The sequence below is a fragment of the Malaclemys terrapin genome, chromosome 2 (assembly GCF_027887155.1).
Source record: "Malaclemys terrapin pileata isolate rMalTer1 chromosome 2, rMalTer1.hap1, whole genome shotgun sequence".
Taxonomy (NCBI): Eukaryota; Metazoa; Chordata; order Testudines; family Emydidae; genus Malaclemys; species Malaclemys terrapin.
In genome coordinates, this window is record NC_071506.1 from 154,563,663 (window position 1) to 154,578,842 (window position 15,180).

Below are 15,180 nucleotides of genomic sequence, written 5' to 3' on the forward strand. Positions count from 1 at the left end.
AACACGCCCTGTACATCAGCCTGACACAGCAAGGAGTGCACCTCCCACTGCCACATCCAAATTTGGAGCCAGTGGAACTACCCCATGGACACCATGACGGGGCCTAGTCAGGAGGTAAGGAAGCGTACCCATAAGCATGGGACTAAAGCTATGGCTACACTAGAGAGCTTATAGCGGCGCAGTTGCATTGATGTAGCAGTGCCACTGTAAGCTCTCTAGTGGAGCCGCTCTAAGCGGATGGGAGAGAGCTCTCCCATTGACTTAATCCAGCCCTAGTGAGTGGCAGCAGCGATGACAGCAGGAGAAGCTCTCCTGCCGACATAGCACTGTCCACACTGGTGCTTAGGTCGATGTAACTTATGTAGCTCATGGGGTACAACATAAGGTATATCGACATAAGTGGTATTATAGACATAGCTTAAGTCTTCCTCCAAGCCAGACCACAGCACTGGTACCGATACCTGAAAAAAAGAGTGCTTCTTACATTGGGGAGATCCGGCACCATAGCTGGGCCTCAGGACATGTCCAGCAAGGCGACCTGGAGTCACCCCGTCCATCATCCCTCCACTTGTTGAGAAATCATATCTCCATCACGATATGCCTACGGTACGTGACCCCTCACTATCTGCACCGGTACTCTACATCCTTCCACTAGCTCCGACAATATTGCCATTGGAACTAGAGTCTGCCTTCTCCTCCTCCAACAAATCGGAACTGGGAGAAGAAAGATCATGTCATATCATCCCTATATGCCTTCATGGAGACTGTCATGTCCGTGGCAGCATCTATCACATCAACCAGCTTGGAGTCACTGGTACCCCATGCTGTGGGGACTACCACAACCTCCCTTGGATCCAGCCTATTAGCCATACTGGGGACTCTGATCCCAATACCCCCCTCCTTGGAAGCTGCCTGATCCACAAGGGAATGCTTGCCTGCCCCCTCCTTAAGGAACCCTTCTAGCAGATGCTGTGATCTGATGGTAGAGGAGGAACCAGTTAGTTTAGTCCCAGTAGAGTTTCCAGAACCAGCAGGATTTCCCTCTTCATCTCCAGACAAAGTGGTGACTGCAGCATCCCCTTCCCCACTGGATGTCTTTAGACAATTTCAGGAACTGTTGCGGAGAGTCTTCGGAGAAATCCAGATTCCCTTAGAAGAAATTCAAGACCCCCAACATAAGCTGCTTGATATCTTCCACACCTCAGGACCGGCCAGAATTGCACTACCAATTAACAAAGCAATTCTGGAGCCCTCCAGAACATTATGGCACACCCTGGCCGTGTGCACAGCTACCCAATAGGGTCCAAAAAGCATTATTACATTCCTGCTAAGGGGTCTGAGTTCTTCTTTTGTCACCCTCCTCCTGACTCCGTAATCATCCAGGCTGCGACTGAGCAAGCCAAACAACAACAACTTTGATACACACCATCTGATAAAGAGGGCAAGTGTCTGGACCTTTTGGTGTGAAAGGTATTCTCCTTATCTAGCCTACAAGTCAGGATTGTGAACTATCAAGTATTACGAGCCAAGTATGACTTCCTAAATTACAGTAAATTAGAGGATTTTACTTATAGCCTGCCATAACACGATCAGGCTCATTTTCAGGCACTCATTGAGGAAGGGAAACTGATGGCCAGAACGGCCCTCCAATTGGCAGTGGATGAAGCAGATACCTCCTCCAGGGTCCTGGCTATGGCCATAGTTATGCTTAGGGAGTCTTGGCTCAATTCTTCTGGGTTCCCTAGGGAGGTACAGAACACAGTTGAAGACCTCCGTTTTGATGAATTCCCATCTCTTTAATCAAAAGACAGATGAATCACTGCTTACCCTCAAAGATTCCAGGGCCACTCTTCACTCACATCTACACTCCACCCCGAAGCGCAAATTCCACCACCAACCTTCCACTCAGTGCTATTGGTTTCCTGAATTCCACCATCAGATCTTACGAGCCTCTGAGGAAACATCAAAAGACACAGAGATCTCAGACCTTTGCAGGCTTCAATGTCGCAGCTACAACCACCAGCTAAGAGGTATTTCTGATGCAATCCCAAGAGCCAGCAACCACTATGCCAACAACCTCATGATCCTCCCATCCCCTTTGGGGGTCATTTATCATTCTTTTCCCATGCTTGAGTGCGATAACAATGGACAAATGGGTGTTGAACATCATCCACCATGGCTATACAATCAAGTTTATCACGCTACCTTCTCCAAGACTGCCTTCCCTGTCAGGGAATCACTCTCATGACCGCATTCTTGCCCAATAGGTGAACTCCTTATTACAATGAGGAATGGTAGAATGCAGGGAATGGGGTTTTACTCAACTTACTTCCTGATATCTTAGAAGAAATCCTCGATCTCCAGCATCTCAACTGCTTCATCCAGAAACTCCAGTTTTGTATGGTTATGCTAGCAGTGATTATCCCATTCTTAGAGAAAGGCATGTGGTTTATGAATCTCGATACGAAGGACTCATTTTAACATCAATATCCATTTAGCCCACAGATGTTTCCTGAGATTCACAGTGGACACCCATCATTTCCAGTACAGAGTGCTCCCCTTCAGGATAGCCACCATTCCCAGAGTCTTCACCAAGTTTTTTCCATTGCAACGGCCTATGTTAAACATTATGGTATCCTCATATTTCCATATCTTGATGACTGGCTTCTAGCCTCGCGGTCCTGGCAAGAAGCCCACACATCCCACACATCAACCTCTATGTTAACCTTCTTTCATCCTTTGGAGTCAGCATCAATGTCGAGAAATTGATTTTCTAGACTCCACACAGTCTCTGAACTTCATATGGGCTACAGTAAGTTCAGTCACAGCGCGATCCTACTTGCCAGCAAACAGGTTCCAGGCGATGATCAACATCATAACCCATATCATGAACAATCCATATGTACTAGCCAGGACTTGCCTGTCCCTTTTAGCCCACATGGCATACGTGACCCTCTTCACACGTCTCCACCTTCACTGCCTTCTGACAAGGCTCCAGTCCGTTTACTCACTAAACTGCCACTCCATGAATTCCATGCTGACAGTTCCTGCTGTGGTACTATCATCCCTCCAGTGGTGGACAGAGCCATGTTGCATTTGTGTGAGAGTTCCCTTTCTTCCCTAGACAAGATTATTATCACCAACTTATCTCTGGTTGGCTGGGGAACGCATCTTGATGACCACATGGTTCAAGGAACATGGACTCCCAGGGAATCTAGGATGCACCCTGGAGCTCAGAGTCATGAGGAGAGCATGACAATCCTTCCTTCCTTTCATCCGCTCCCATAATGGCCCCTGTATGCTGCTACCCCCAGGCACTTCCCCCGCAGCTTCCTATTGGCTGCAGGGGCACTTGGGGTGGGACACAGACCCACCCCGCCCAGGGGCCGCAGGGAGGGGCCAGCAGCCATGTGGAGCAAGCAGGCAGGAAGCCACTCAGCTCCGCTGCACTGCTGATGGTGAGTGGGCACCCCAGGCTGTTTGAAATGGCCCAGGGGACACGGGGGGGGGGGGGGGGGCGCGTGCCTGGGGGCAGAAGGTGGGGCTGAGGGAGAGACCAGTGCTGGAGCCAGGCCTGTGGTGCCCGGGAACCAGGAATATTCCTGGTGCCTGGGAACCAGGGGCCCATAGAACTTGCCACACACAGCTGGGCCTACCTCCTCCTACAGGAGCACAAGCTCACTTCACTGGGGGCCAGGCTTCAACCTCGGTCTCCCTTCAGAATATGCTGCTCACTGACCTGTACACACCGCTACACTGCACTACGCCTTTGTACAGGACTACTCCATCATCATCCTCAGACCCTCCTCTGACTTAGGTACTGCTTGATAGTCACCGTCAGTGGAATACAATAGGGACCACCACTAAGAAGAAGAAGAGGTTACCTACCTGTAACTGGAGTTTCTTCGAGATGTGTGGTCCCTATCTGTATTCCCCACTCCCCGCCGTCCTTTCCCTCTGCTATGGATCTGCCGGATTCGCAGTGGAGAAGGAACTGCAGATGTAGTCGGTCCGCCCTGCCCTTTATTACTTTGGATGGAAGCACGAGGTGAACGAGGGCGCAGGCACAGACCAATGGATACTACTTTCAAATTCTCCATTTCCAGGTGCATGGTCCATATGCATAAACCATCAGTGGAATACAGATAGGGACCACACATCTCAAAGAACCTCCAGTTACAGGTAAGTGACCGCCTCTTTTGCTGGAAAAGGGGAAATAATAGTGGCAGTTGATCACCTAATGAGGCTTTGGATCCTGTTCTGAGTAGCTGTGTACCTGAAGGCTTAGTATTCTGTGCGACAAAATTATTTGCTCCAATCCTGTGGTCTGGCACACTGCTAGCATGGAGCCTATGGTGGGAAGAACAGTGTGGCTTTACACTACCTTTGCTCTTGCTGATCCTGGGGGTGGGTAAGAGGCACAACTTAAAGTGGCGTCAGGTCTAAGCTGAACTACTCTGGCCAGGGGTCTCTGCTGTGCAGCAGATCTCCTGCCATGGCACTTCCCTCAACCACACTCCTAACATATTCCCAATGCTGGAAACGGTGGAAAATGGGGGTGCATAGGTACAAATGTCAAATGTGCAGTTCTTTGGGATCTTTAGATGCCATGCAAGTTAGCTACATAGCACTGTAAAACTGGGATGTGTTGAAACAGTGGCAACCTTAGTTATCCCTAGCTCAGATTTCAGGCAACGCTGAGTTGTCCAGGAAGGGGTTCATACTGCACTGTCAAACTTGGCTGCCCATTTGGTGGGACTCAGGATTATTTGTATGAGCATATACAGTCAGGTATAGCAGACTGAGGACCACTCCTCTACTTTTATCCTCTGCATCTAGTGATTTCCAGCTGAACATCAGTTTTGTTCATTTTTTTATTTAAAGCCTCTGCAGCCAAATGAATTTCACTGTGAACCTTGAATGGCCTTGATGTTGGTTTGTAGTAGCCTTGTGTAATTATAGTATTAAAATTCTTCAGTTCGTTTCCTAACCTGCAGTTGACAGTATTTGGTTGTCATGTGTAGCCTCAGACAGACCGGCCTAGTAAATGAAACACTCGGAATAGTTGAAGAGATTTCCCCAGTCACAGGTATGATACCCTTTCCAAACATGGCTCAGTACAGTGAGGCCTAGGGGCACTTGTCAGAGAGGAAAAAGAGAACTTTTGTAAAGAAAAGCCTATATTCTGACAGAGATTGAAAGTCTCTTCTACTTCTGACACCCTTTTTCCAATTTGCTGCTGAGCTTCAGGTCACACAGAGTTGTGATGTTCACTCTTAAAACTTCCTCACTTGCTGAATGTGCCTAAAGACAAGGGCAAACACTTGATTACAGTGTTGGGTGGCCGGAACCATTCCCCCCCCCCATTTTTAAAGCTGATGAAGTATAATTTCATTGGGCACCTGATGTCTAGTTAACAGCAATATTTGAATTTGATGATGCATCCTAGTTTTCTTCCAGTGTTTGTGAGCACTCATATTGAGGTTGTATTAATATGACTGCATTTTCAGTCATCTTCACTTGCTTAAAACATTTTAGCAGACCTCTGAAATGAGGAGAAACTACGCTTCAAGGCATGTTACTTGTTAACGACTTTAAATATTTTAACTAAAAACTGAGCAAGGACATCAGGATTTGTCCTAGAGCTAAACCAAACTCCAAACATTACTGTATTCTGCTTTCTCAAAATAGCGTATTCCCATGAATATGAATGGGAGTCAGGTCGATAACTTACATTATGAAAATGTAGGCCATATACCATGGCTTAGGTTCTGATTAAGCAAAGCAGTTAAGTAGTAAGTGCTTAATGTCCAGTGCTTCCTGAATTGGAACTTTGACTTTAACAAAGCCTAAAGTCAAAAAATCTTGTGCTTGCATTCAAGCAACATGCAAGTAGTTATCGTTTAATTTCTCTATCTACTCTGAGCTTTCATTTAAATACAAACATTTTAACAAAATAGAAAAAAGGCTGTTAGTGAAGAAACAAATAATTTAGGTAACTATAGCCCTTTACAATGGTGATATCAGTGAAATAAGGTGATGCATGTTTAAGTGTATTTAGGATTAAATAATTTTTATTAACTCTTCAGTTTTGAGAAGTATTGATCTTTATGAAGAGAGATGCGCCCACTGATTAAATAATGAAACTTAAGTGCTGATGCCTTTGACAGATAACTTTAAAAATGTGTTGAGAATTCCAAAATTCCCACACGAACACATTCACTTTCCAGAAATGTAATGATTAATCAGAAACAAGTTTGTTGTTTAATACTAAATACTTTAAATTAATATTCATCTGAACTTAGAGTCTGAGTCTGGGACATAAACCACCTGGCTAACATGATGGCAACATGCTGTGAAGGAAGCTCCTTTAACACCTCACGATGCAGGGGAGCTCAATCTATAACACTCACTGAAGAAGTAGTGCTGATGAGCTCTGGAGTGAGCTACATCCAGCCCTCTCCAGTAGAGAGACACTTGCCATGGCACATGGCATTGGAATGGAAGTGGGAGGGTGGGGTGGATAACTAGGGGAAGAGCCTTGGGTTATCTACAGGGTCTTGGAGGTTTCTGGTTAATAGAAGTGGTAGAATTAAACCTAAAATGTACTCTGTCATCTGAGGGATGCTACCCATTTGACAGTTTAGAGGTGCATTCCTTGCTGTAAATATTCCTGAGGGGGAGATGAAGGGGAGAGAAGACTTACAAATGTTGACGACCTAAAGCTTCCATCCCCCTTCTTTTTAGTTTAAAAGAGAAGCATTTTCCTGGGGTTGTTTCATCTCAGCCATTCAGACTGGAGCTCATTTGAATGTCAGTTTCAAAGCAGAGCTGCAGCTCCTGCTGTTTCCCTCAGCAGGACTCTCAATAAGCATAATAAGCATGGGTAATATTTTTTCCATTTAGAGTTAATATTTGAAGCAGTTATTCACACCTTAATTTATCAATGATAGCATTATTCCTGTTGTGATCACTCAACTGAAGTAGATGTCTCAATTTCTATTTTTATTATCTGAAGGTACTATATATCCGGCTTTGGCAAGGACATTGAAAATAAACAGATGTTTGACTGCAGTTGAAAAAAATTATTGCATCTTTAAAGTTTCCATTAAAGGACAAAAGCATTTGCACAGAAAAAAAGTTAGAGAACTACAGTTTGGGGAAAAGCTTCACACACATGGTTAAGTCAAGTTTAACATGAGTTGGTGGCTGTTAATTTTAAATAAATCTCCAGACTATAAAATATTTTTGATAGATTCATAGTTTATCATTATATATCCACAAACACCACTGCCAAATATAAAGCGACATATATAACTTGGAGACAAAAGATGTCCCTTTTTAAGTTAAAAAACTTAAATTGGAGTATTCCTTGCTGTAAACTGGTCTCACTCTCTTGCATCACAATACCCTCCTGTCTCTGCTTTTCAGTAGTTCGCAACTATACTACTTTCCACAGATACATACTTGCTTCAGCAGTGATAGTCCATGCCACTTCGTAAAATGCACTCTGAATGTGAGGAGCTCTGCTGAACATCGTACTATTTTTCTGGTGACTTGATCAATATGTTTTTGCAATAGCAAATATGCTGACTGACTTAACCAGTGTGTTTGACTTGATGAGTGATTTGTAACCACTGTTATTGCTAGAGGGCAGTATATGTCTGAGTGAGGCAGATCTATGCTTCTTTTGGTGAATAAAGACCTATTCAGAGCAACTCCTGTCTGAGTCTTCATTTGCAGCAATTTAGCATTACTTTGTTTTGAAATATGGTTTTGTTCACATATACTGATACTTATTCATTGCAACATTTTGCCCATTTTGTACCAGTGTTATCCAAATATGTCCATTGTAACTCAGAATTTTAAATGAGTCCATTCCAATGAAAATACAAAAATTGGGCATATTAAAAGGACAATGTCTAGTTGTTCAAGCCCAAAATTTAACTGTCCTTTTCATTTCTCTGTTACATCTGTAATATGCTCACTGAAGCACAGAATAATAAACCTGAAAATAAACTTGGCATTTGAGTCTTGCATATGATAACTCATATGACAGAGACAATGACATGGTGAGTATTCAGCACTTTCCTTTTGGTGTAAAAGCTGTTTTACAATATATAGAAATGTATAAAAATATAAAACTTGATTTTGTTTGTGTGCAGCCCTTCCCATACAGCCTTTTCCTTTCCTCCTTCCCACACCAGCCTCCAAATCACCATGTGTCAGTAATCCCACCCTGCACCCAAGGGAAGGCTGGACTTGACTCTCTCAAAATGGAGCTAGGTTAGCACTGCTTCAGAGCTTGATGTGCTTCTTAGTTACATATCTCAGGGAAAGTGTGTTTTGAGCAAGGCCCATATGTTTCTTTTGGTACATGTCCAATGGGATGCCTAGCTCTGAGGAGAAGAAAGCAGAATCTGAACAGTAAGAAAGACAGTGGAGACAAACAGAATTCTAAAAAGGTAATAAAGAAGACATGATACACACAGAACTAATATTAGATAAACTGATTTTTATTGTACATTGTATTGTCTTTTCTGGGAACTGCTGAACAGCTCTGTTAATTTCTGTGTGAATGGGGGGTTGTCATGGCAAAATTATGTTTATTAGATATGGCACAAATTGACGCTTATCTCTGGGCATGTAACAAGGAGTTCAGAGGAGGTCATTCAAGTGTATCCCATAGTGATAAGGAACTTCCTCTTTAATTTTAATCCATGTGCTCTGAGCTTTTGCCAGAAGTAGTTGCTTAAATGCAGCAGAAGGCAATTGATCTGCCCAAATGCTTGTGTCTGTTGCCTCAGTCCAGTAATAGCAGGGCATGCTGGTCATGTTCTAATTTTATAAGTACCCCAGAAAATGTTTTTTTTTAAATGATAATGTAGAATCTTTGAAGAATTTATTTTGTCCCTAACGATATTTGGCTGTTATATTCCCCCTCCCCACCAACCCCTGTGGTCAACTCCAGGAGTGATCAGTCAGGCCTCAGGTCTCCAGCTGTCACCTGTGTCTGGTCAGGGACCCTTTTCCCATTCCCTTCTGAGTGGGGGGTTTAAGGCGGCCCAGCTCCCTGCCTTACACTGTCATGTCCCCAGCAAGGCATTCTGCCTAAAGGTCAGCACTTGTGCTTTGCTTTCTCTCAAAGGGCTTTGAACAGTGGATTGCCAGTAGTCACATGTAACGGGTGGGGGATAGCTCAGTGGTTTGAGCATTGGCCTACTAACCCCAGGGTTGTGAGTTCAATCCTTGAGGTCCCTTTCAACCCTGATATTCTATGAATAACAAGCTCTTTCTCTTTTATTCTAAGATAAAAGCATTACACAGAAAATAGAAAAAAAACAAACAGATTAAAACACACACTAAGCCTGCAAGGAGTCACCCTCACTCCTATGGGGCCCAAGTAGACCAAAGTTTTTTCCAACCCATCCGCAAGGGTGGGTTGGGCCCTTTTGAACAGAAGGTACTGTTCGTTTGCTGGATCAGAAAGAAGGCCTGTGTCAGTTCAAGCTCATCCTTTTATACCGCAAGCCCTTTCTTTGTCTGCTAGTCTCTGGAAAACACAGTTTGAACCAATATAGGCAAACCACTCTGGGGATGTTACCTCTCTCTAGGGTTTAGTCTGTGACTCATCTTAATCACCGCCCACTGTTTTTAATTTGTGTAGGAGTTGTAGTAACCCTCCCCAGGGAGTAGAACAAATCCTCCATAAACCATTTATAACATTTAATACAATCTCCCCTCTCCCCCCCCCCCCCCGACACTCTATGGGGTTGCAATACCTGTCACAGACTTAATCTCTGTTTTAGCTTCCCCTTTAGTTTCTGTTCAGTGGGGATACTGACCTCAAAGACATGTTCCAAGGAATAAATGGTTAGTGTTTTCACAGAGCTTTGAAGATGAAAAACCTTAAAATAGTACAAATGTCTCTATTGGACAGTTCGGGTCCCACCTTGTTCATATTGTTGTATTATCTTTTATCTGGGCTATTTTACAACGCAAGGTGTAGCAATTGGGCAATCACTAAAACCATCTTTGTGCTTATTCTTGTAAGGAAATTGCTATCTGAATTAAGTTGAGATAAGAAAGATGTGAAGAGGAATCAAGTCAATTAAAATGGGTGCTGAAAAACAGTGTATTATCAGCCACTTATCTAAACAGGGTTGAGCCTAGACAGTGGAGGATTTTAATTCAAAAGAAACTCCTTTACTGCACTACTCTGTTAAAATACATCCATTTCTCCTATTCCCTCCACTTCCTCCAGTAGAGAGAGATTCTACTAACAATCATACAGAGTCTCCATTAATGTTAATAGAAACTATGATCATGCACTGAGAAAAGAATGTTACAGCCACGATTTTCATTAGTGATTAGTGACTTTGGATACCTCAATTCTTGGGTGTGCAATTTTGAGACACTTTACGGGGGCATGATTTTCAGAAATTCCTAAGAACCCCCTTGTGAAAATCAGGAGCATTTAAGGTATGTCAGACTGGGTATACCACAGATGCCACACACCCACCTCAATGGGTGGGGGAAGTTGATTGGGCTGGCGGTGAGGGGGAACAGCCCCACAGCCAGGGAAGAAGATAGCTCCTCCCCCCACCTTGGCACCCATTGGCTAGCTGGGGGGGGGAGCTGAGTGCTGATTGGCCAGAATTTCCCAGTTCCAGCTATTTCATATGCCTCAGTTGATCTGGACACAGTGGCGAAATGAAGACAGACATATGGATGGATTTTAAACAGCAGGCCACTACTTTTATTAACTTAAACAGAGGGGAGAGGTTGCTACCTACCCATCACCCATACTCTCATAGAGTAGGCTTTGAAGTTGTCCCAGTTTGAGAGTTACAGGGTCCTACCATATAACCTGTAATTTGGGGTTGGCTCTCTTCAGCCTACCCCCCAGGACTGAACTCACTCTGAGTCCTATCACCACTACCTCCCCACAAGGTGGATGGAGGGTGCAGAAGAGTTGGGGTTTTGACCCACAAGTTCTCCCCCTATCCCTTGAACTGACTCTACACAAATTGCTGTCAAATGCACAAAATTGAAAAGGCAGAGAAATGCTTTTGAGAGCGTCTTTTTCAGGTATTATTCAGAACAATGTTAGGGAAAAAAACAGAGGTGTGTCTTTAATACATAGAGTCCTTTAAAATACAGGATAATGGATATACTGTATGTTCTACTCCTGGGGGAATTATGCACCACTGCGCAATGCAGAATTTGCAGAAGTTAATGGTTTTTGTGCATGATTTCCTTTCCCCAACAGAAATGGGCTGCAGTGCTACTGGCCACTACTAGGGGCTGCTGGACCCGGCAGAGCCCAGGTTGCACATAGAAGACACTTCATGGCGGGGTAGTAGAGAGTTCCTAGCAGCTACAGTTCCCCGCATGACTTGAGGGAAGGAAACTCCACACAAGCCTGGCTGGGCCACAGCAACAGGCTTTTTCTCCTTCTGGATCCCTGGGAGGGAGGGTGGTGGTGTCTGGGCGGGGGGGGGGGACACGGCTGGGCTCTGGGAGGGAGGGGAGGGTGTCTGGGCTGGGGGGGCAAGGCTGGGCTCTGGGAGGGTGGGGGAGGGTGTCTGGGCTGGGGGGGCAAGGCTGGGCTCTGGGAGGGTGGGGGAGGGTGTCTGGGATGGGGGGCCACAACTGGGCTTGGGGGGCAAGGGGTGTGGGTATCTGGGCTAGCAGGGCCCCTATGGCTGGGATTGGGGGAAGGGGGTTCGGGTATATTGACTGGCGGGGCCCTGTGACTGGATTCGTGTGTGTGTGTGGGTGTCTGTCCCCCTGACTGGGCTCTGAGGAGCGTGAGGGGGCAGAGAAACAGGAACTGGGTTGTCATAGGGGTTTTGTTTAACTCTGTACTCCTGGGGGAAATTTTGTATGTGTCTATATTGTTACAGACATACCTGCTGACAGGTACTTTTAAATAAATTAACAACATAGTTGAAACTGGCATGATTATGTAGTGTTATTTTGACAAAATTTGCAGAATTTTGCAGAATTTTAAAATATTGTGTGCAGAATTTTTAATTTTTTGGTGCAGAATTCCCCCAGGAGTAATGTTCAGTAGAGCTGCTAGGGAAATGAATTTATTTCCTGTGCAAAATTTCCAAATAAACTCACTTTTGGCTCTAAAAGTGATTGGGGGTTTTGTTAACAAAACAAAAAAAACCTGGGAGACTGAAAAACACTTGGTGTCTGTTTTTGATGAAACATTTTTTCTCAAATGTCCATTTTTTGGGGGGAGGAGGGGAAATCATCCAGTTATAATGTTGAACAAGAATTGTATATTATAGTTCATGGAAACTTACTGGAACTAGTCATCTCATATGGAGATCATGGTAACTAGAAACAAAGAATAAATCAAGTTAAAACCAAATCATGATTTCAAAAGGATCAGCAAATAACAGGAACATATATTTGGGCAACAATCCACATCATAGCCGTAAACATGAATTCTAACCTTGTCCTTCAGAAAGCTATTTAAATGTTCCGTTTTGAGACAGGTGTGAGTTTGAAAGCTCAAACCTGTTATCTATACAATACATTTCCAGGTTTGTCACTCTGAAGCTAGAATGTCTGAGTCAGTCTGAAGCAATGGCAAGAGCTGCAAGCATGGCTGAGAGCTCTTTATTCTCAGCATATCACCAGGTTGAATCATCACTGGGATCTGCAGTCTGTTACTATCCAATTTTTAAGTTCTTAGCCATTTTGAGCTTTTTTTTTATACACATGACTTTATGAATTACATCTGTGCGACAGCACAGGCTTTCAGCTACTAGTTTCTAATAGAGTTGCAGTGTTAAATGATGCTTGAAGCCCATACTTCAGCTGAACAAGTTAACTTCTCAGTGGTGCCTGTCAGGCTTACATGCAAAAACAATCAATTGCAATCATAATTATTAGTATTTTGTATATGGCCAGCTTGTTTGTCAGAGGTTCTGAAGAAGAATGTGGGTATTGATGTTTGGATTTCTGAGCAGAAGACAATTTTCTGACGCGGGAGGGTGTTTTTTTGAGGATCAATATAATTTTGCTTCCACTTGAGGTGACTTCTGATATGCCCCCATAGTCATCAGATACTTGAAGTCCTCAGGACCTGACCCACACCTATTCTGTCAGATCGCCGGTCTGTGTGGCCCTGTGTGTATTGGTTATGCTTCATTTAAGGCAGGGGTTGGCAACCTTTCAGAAGTGGTATGCTGAGCCTTCATTTATTCACTCCAATTTAAGGTTGCGCGTGCCAGTAATACATTTTAACGTTTTTAGAAAGTTTCTTTCTATAAGTCTATAATATATAACTAAACTATTGTTGTATGTAAAGTAAATAAGGTTTTAAAAATGTTTAAGAAGCATCATTTAAAATTAGATTAAAATGCAGATCCCCCTGGACTGGTGGCTAGGACCTGGGCAGTGTGAGTGCCACTGAAAATCAGCTCGCGTGCTGCATTTGGCACTCGTGCCATAGGTTGTCTATCCCTGATCTAAGGACTAGGCCTTTTTCAATCCAACTCCTTCTCTACCCTCCCAAACTCTGGCTAAGGATTGAAGTGTGCTTATATATGGAGAGGGAGAATTAATGTCAGAAGTTTTGGCTAAAATTCCAATGTAGAATAATTCAGCTGACACCTTGATATAAAGTCACTCATTGCATAACTAGACATTTAATTTCTTTTTATTATTTTCCCTGAGACAGGTGTAAGTTAAATTAAGTGGATGGACCTCTTTTATTCTGTAGTGGAAAGAAACGGTGGACACGTGAAGTGACCAAGTAGTACAGGCTATAGTCCTGAGGGGTAGAGGCAAAGTGAGTGGGAGGGAGGTAGAAGTGTTGGTATTGAAACATTGCGGGCGCATAATCTAGTAGAACTCATAGGAGAGAAGACAGGTGCAGTGCTGTTGCCATAATTTCTAAAATGAAAAGGAGTTTTACAAAACCTCCAGTTTACTTTAATCGGTGACAGCATTCGCCATTCACTAGTTGTTTTTTTGGTCAGTTTCTTGTACTTGGCTGACATAGCTCCCTACCTTTAGTACTCTGTGTACGAACTGGAGAAAGTCTTAACGTTTTACATGTTTTTTTCTGCTTAAATAATGACTTAATGACAGTTGGCTCTACTGACTTAAGTTGAAAATTGACACAGAAATTTTAGAGGAACTCTGCTTTGCCTGTGCTGTTGTTTCTGTACCAAAACATTTTGTACATTGGATGTATTTAAATATATATTTTTAAAAGGATAAATTGTAAGTGCATTTAGTGCTTGTGAACAATACCAAACTGGCAACTATGGGATGCATAACAGCTGGGGGCAGTCTAAGTTTCCCCACCGTGTCACACTACCATGCAGAGCCTTGACCTTTGGGAACCATTTCTGAAGGGATGAGAGGCTAACTTACTCACTGCAGATGTCACAGATAGCTGGCACATCTTTGGTTAAACCCCTTAATTTCCATTTTCAGCAGTGAGGGTGACCGTTCTTAGAATATTTACGTGCACACACATTGTAATCTGCAGAAGTCTTGAAGACCTGAAAACACTCTGCCCTCTGAAAGATACAAGGCCTGGTTCCTAGCCAGTGTTATCACAGTTTACAGCAGCTGAAAATCTGGCCCAGAACATATAGCAAGATTGGCATGACCCCAAAGCAAACAAAGAATACAATGCCGTAGTTCAATAGTAGTGGATTGAAAGAAAGTGTGGAGCAGTAACAAGGAGCTGATTTTAACTGTCACTGTATATTTAAAAACTTTAACTGTAAGTTTTATGAGATCCAAGAGCTCCCAGTTAAGCTTTTGAAATATGAAATGAAAAGGTTGAAACTCAGAGCCTGTGGTAGGTTTCCTTGAGGCAGAGAACTTTGTGAAAAGTTTTCAAAAACCTAACTTTCAGTGTTCTTTCTTCTTCCACCTCTCTTGCACTCCTTATTACCCCTTTCCCTCTAGTCACTCCACTCTGGAGGTTGACATTAGCACATCTGTATATTAATGTAATCATTGAGGCTGCCCAGTACACCAAACCCCTAGAGTGCCAGTGATGTGCTGCGCATACCACAGCTCGGTTGCAAGCACTGTAGGTTCTTCAGCTGCTAGGCCTTGTAAGTGCTAGCTCTGGTGGGTCACAATAACCACTCAGATACATGGCTAAGTGAAAGGATATTTTACTAGGGCTGG